Raw genomic sequence first — 5819 nt, 5'->3', positions numbered from 1 at the left:
GCCAAAGACTTGGAGCTCTCAAACGTGAATCACACTTTGTCACAATTCCGCACAACTAACTAGCAAGTGCACTGGGTCGTCCAAGTAATACCTTACATGAGTAAGGGTCGATCACACGGAGATTGTCGGCTTGAAGCAAGCTATGGTCATCTTGTAAATCTCAGTCAGGCAGATTCAAATGGGAATAGAGGATTGATAATTAAAAGATGAATAAAACATAGAATAAAGATAGAGATACTTATGTAATTCATTGGTAGGAATTTCAGATAAGCGTATGAAGATGCTTTGTTCCTTCTAAACCTCTGCTTTTCTATTGCCTTCTTCCAACCATTCATACTCCTTTCCATGGCAAGCTTTATGTTGGGCATCACTGTTGTCAATGGCTACTTCCCGTCCTCTCAGTGAAAATGTTCCAAATGCGTTGTCACCGCACAGCTAATCATCTGTTGGTTCTCGATCATGTTGGAATAGGATCCATTGATCCTTTTGCGTCTGTCACACGCCCAACAATTGCGAGTTTGAAGCTCGTCACAGTCATCCCTTCCCAGATCCTACTCAGAATACCACAGACAAGGTTTAGACTTTCCGGATCTCAAGAATGACCGCCAATAATTCTAGCCTATACCACGAAGGTTCCAATCTTAGATTAGAAACCCAAGAGATACGCATTCAAGCCATTGCTAGTAGAACAGAGGTGGTTACCAGGCACATATTCATAGGTGAGAATGATGATGAGTGTCACGGATCATCACATTCATCAAGTTGAAGAACGAATGAATATCTTGGAGAAGAAATAGGCATGAATTGAATAGAAAAACAATAGTAATTGTATTAATTCATGAAGAACAGCAGAGCTCCACACCTTAATCTATGGTGTGTACTGTGTAGAAACTCCACCGTTGAAAATACATAAGAACAAAAGGTCTAGGCATGGCCGAATGGCCAGCCTCCCAAAGAGGGTTCAATCCTTAAAACATGATTCAAAGATGAAAATACAATAGCAAAAGGTCCTATTTATAGAAGACTAGTAGTCTAGGGTTATAGAAATAGGTAATTAATGCAAAAATCTTCTTCCGGGCCCACTTGGTGTGTGCTTGGGATGAGCATTGAAGCTTTCATGTGTAGAGACTTTTCTTGGAGTTAAACGGTAGCTTTTGTGCCAGTTCTGGCGTTTTGACGCCAGAATTCTTAAGCTGACTTGGAATGCCTGTTTGGGCCATCAAATCTCGGGCAAAGTATGAACTATTATATATTGATGGAAAGACTAGGATGTCTACTTTCTAACGCAATTGAGAGCGCGCCAATTAGGCTTCTGTAACTCCAGAAAATCCACTTCGAGTGCAGGGAGGTCAGAATCCAATAGCATCTGCAGTCCTTTTTCAGCCTCTGAATCAGATTTTTGCTCAGGTCCCTCAATTTCAGCCAGAAAATACCTGAAATCATAGAAAAATACAAAAACTCATAGTAAAGTCTAGAAATGTGATTTTTATTTAAAAACTAATAAAAACATAATAAAAACTAACTAAAATATACTAAAAATATACTAAAAACAATGCCAAAAAGCGTATAAATTATCCGCTCATCACAACACCAAACTTAAATTGTTGCTTGTCCCCAAGCAACTAAAAATCAAATAGGATAAAAAGAATAGAATGTACAATGAATTCCAAAAATATCTATGAAGATCAGTATTAATTAGATGAGCGGGACTTTTAGCTTTTTGCTTCTGAACAGTTTTGACATCTCACTTTATCCCTTGAAGTTCAGAATGATTGGCATCTATAGGAACTCCGAATTCAGATAGTGTTATTGATTCTCCTAGTTAAGTATGTTGATTCTTGAACACAGCTACTTTATGAGTCTTGGCCATGACCCAAAGCATTTTGTTTTCTAGTATTACCACCGGATACATAAATGCCACAGACACATAACTGGGTGAACCTTTTTAGATTGTGACTCAGCTTTGCTAGAGTCTCCAATTAGAGGTGTCCAGAGCTCTTAAGCACACTCTTTTTGCTTTTGGACCACGACTTTAACCGCTCAGTCTCAAGTTTTCACTTGACACCTTCACGCCACAAGCACATGGTTAGGGACAGCTTGGTTTAGCCGCTTAGGCCAGGATTTTATTCCTGTGGGCCCTCCTATCCACTGATGCTCAAAGTCTTGGATCCTTTTTATTTTACCCTTGCCTTTTGGTTTAAAGGGCTATTGGCTTTTTCTACTTGCTTTTTCTTTCTCTTTTTTTTGCAAGCTTTTTGTTCACTACTTTTTCTTGTTTCAAGAATCATTTTTATGATTTTTCAGATTATCAATAGAATTTCTCCTTTTCCATCATTCTTTTAAGAGCCAACAATTTTAACATTCATGAATCAACAATATCAAAAATATGCACTGTTCAAGTATTCATTCAGAAAGACAAAAGTATTGCCACCACATCAGAATAATTAAACTGTTTTAAAATTTGAAATTCATGCACTTCTTTTCCTTTTCAATTAAAACACTCTTTATTTAAGAAAGGTGATGGATTCATTTTCATAGCTTTAAGGCATAGAAACTTAGACACTAGTGATCATGTAATAAAGACACAAACATAAATAAACATAAAGCATAAAAAATTTGAAAAATAGAAAATAAAGAACAAGGAAATTAAAGAACGGGTCCACCTTAGTGATGGCGGCTTGTTCTTCCTCTTGAAGATCTAATGGAGTGCTTGAGCTCCTCAATGTCTCTTCCTTGCCTTTGTTGCTCCTCTCTCATGGTTCTTTGGTCTTCTCTAATTTCATGGAGGAGGATGGAATGCTCTTGGTGCTCCACCCTTAGTTGTCCCATGTTGGAACTTAATTCTCCTAGGGACGTGTTGATTTGCTCCCAATAGTTTTGTGGAGGAAAATACATCCCTTGAGGCATCTCAGGGATTTTATGATGAGGAATTTCCTCATGCTCTTGGTGAGGTTCTCTTATTTGCTCCATCATTTTCTTAGTGATGGGCTTGTCCTCATCAATGAGAATGTCTTCCTCTATGTCAATTCCAGCCGAATTGCAAAGGTGACAAATGAGATGAGGGAAGGCTAACCTTGCCAAAGTGGAGGACTTGTCCGCCACCTTGTAGAGTTCTTGGGATATAACCTCATGAACTTCTACTTCCTCTCCAATCATGATGCTATAGATCATGATGGCTCGGTCTATAGTAACCTCAGACCGGTTGCTAGTGGGAATGATTGAGCGTTGGATAAACTCCAACCATCCCCTAGCCACGGGCTTGAGGTCATGCCTTCTTAGTTGAACCGGCTTCCCTCTTAAATCTCTCTTCCATTAAGCGCCCTCTTCACAGATGTCTATGAGGACTTGGTCCAACCTTTGATCAAAGTTGACCCTTCTAGTATAGGGGTGTGCATCTCATTGCATCATGGGCAAGTTGAATGCCAACCTTACATTCTCTGGACTAAAATCTAAGCAATTCCTCCGAACCATTGTAAGCCAATTCTTTGGGTCCGGATTCACACTTTGATCATGGTTCTTGGTGATCCATGCATTGGCATAGAACTCTTGAACCATTAAGATTCTGACTTGTTGAATGGGGTTGGTGAGAACTTCCCAACCTCTTCTTCGAATCTCATGTCGGATCTCCGGATATTTAACCTTTTTGAGTTTGAAAGGGACCTCGGGGATCACCTTCTTCTTGGCCATAACTTCATAGAAGTGGTCTTGGTACACCCTTGAGATGAATCTCTCCATCTTCCATGACTCGGAGGTGGAAGCTTTTGCCTTCCCTTTCCTCTTTCTAGAGGTTTCTCCACCCTTAGGTGCCATAAATAGTTATGGAAAAACAAAAAGCAACACTTTTACCACACCAAACTTAGAAGGTTTGCTCGTCCTCGAGCAAAAGAAGAAAGAAGAGAGTAGAAGAAGAAGAAATGGAGGAGATGGAGATGGGTTGGTGTTTCGGCCAAGGGGGAGAAGTAGTGTTTATGTTGTGTGAAAATGAAGGAGTGAAGATAGGTTTATATAGGAGTGGAGAGGGGGGTATGGTTCGGCCATTATGGGTGGATTTGGGAGGGAAAGTGGTTTGAATTTGAATGGTGAGGTAGGTGGGGTTTTATGAAGGATGGATGTGAGTGGTGAAGAGAATGGTGGGATTTGATAGGTGAGGGGTTTTTAGGGAAGAGGTATTAAGGTGATTGGTGAATGGGTGAAGAAGAGAGAGAGAGAAGTGGGGTAGGTGGAGATCCTGTGGGATCCACAGATTCTGAGGTATCAAGGATATCTCATCCCTACACCAAGTGGTGTGCAAAAATGCCCTTTTCTGTCAATCCTGGCATTAAACGCCAGGCTGCCGCCCATTTCTGGTGTTTAACGCCAGCTTCTTACCCATTCCTGGCATTAAACGCCAGTCTGGTGCCCATTTCTGGCGTTAAACGCCCAGAATGGTGCCAGACTAGGCGTTTAACGCCCATTCTGCTACCCTTACTGGCGTTTAAACGCCAGTAAGTTTCTCCTCCAGAGTGTTCTATTTTTAATACTATTTTTCCTTCTGTTTTTGCTTTTTCAATTGTTTTTGTGACTTCACATGATCATCAACCTACAGAAAACATAAAATAACAATGGAGAATAAATAAAATTGGGTTGCCTCCTAACAAGCGCTTCTTTAATGTCAGTAGCTTGACAGTGGGCTCTCATGGAGCCTCACAGATACTCAGAGCATGATGATGGCCTCTCAACACCAAACTTAAAGTTTAGTTGTGGCCTCCCAACACCAAACTTAGAGTTTGAATGTGGGGATTTTGTTTGACTCTGTATTGAGAGAAGCTTTTCATGCTTCCTCTCCATGGTTACAGAGGGAGATCTTTGAGCCTTAAACACAAGGGAGTCCTCATTCACTTGAAGGACTAATTCTCCTTTGTCTACATCAATCACAGCTTTTGCTGTGGCTAGGAAGGGTCTACCAAGGATGATGGATTCATTTATACACTTCCCAGTCTCTAGGATTATGAAATCAACAGAGATGTAATGGTCTTCAACCTTTACCAAGACATCCTCTACAAGTCCATAAGCTTGTTTCCTTGAATTGTCTGCCATCTCTAATGAGATTCTTGCAGCTTGCACCTCAAAAATTCCTAGTTTCTCCATTACAGAGAGAGGCATGAGGTTTATGCTTGACCCTAGGTCACACAAAGCCTTTTCAAAGGTCATGGTGCCTATGGTGCAAGGTATTGAGAACTTTCCAGGATCTTGTCTTTTTTGGGGTAATCTCTTCCTAGTCAAGTCATCCAGTTCCTTGGTGAGTAAGGGGGGGGGGGAGGTTCATCCTCCCAAGTCTCATTACCAAATAACTTGGCATTTAGTTTCATGATTGCTCCAAGGTACTTAGCAACTTGCTCTTCAGTAACATCTTCATCCTCTTCAGAGGAAGAATACTCATCAGAGCTCATGAATGGCAGAAGTAAATTCAATGAAATCTCTATGGTCTCAGTGTGAGCCTTAGATTCCCATGGTTCCTCATGAGGGAACTCCTTGGAGGCCAATGAACGTCCAGTGAGATCTTCCTTAGTGGAGATCACTGCCTCTTCCTCCTCTCCAGATTCGGCCGTGTGGGTCATGTTGATGGCCTTGCACTCTCCTTTTGGATTCTCTTCTGTATTGCTTGGAAGGGTACTAGGAGGGAGTTCAGTAACTTTCTTACCCAGCTGACCTACTTGTGCCTCCAAATTTCTGATGGAGGACCTTGTTTCAGTAATGAAACTTTGAGTGGTTTTAATTAGATCAGAGACTACAGTTGCTATGTCAGAGTGGCTCTGCTTAGAATTCTCTGTCTGTTGCTG

Source organism: Arachis ipaensis, chromosome B9 (genome assembly GCF_059453495.1).
Source record: "Arachis ipaensis isolate K30076 ecotype BB chromosome B9, ASM5945349v1, whole genome shotgun sequence".
Lineage (NCBI taxonomy): Eukaryota > Viridiplantae > Streptophyta > Magnoliopsida > Fabales > Fabaceae > Arachis > Arachis ipaensis.
This window is presented reverse-complemented; position numbering follows the sequence as displayed.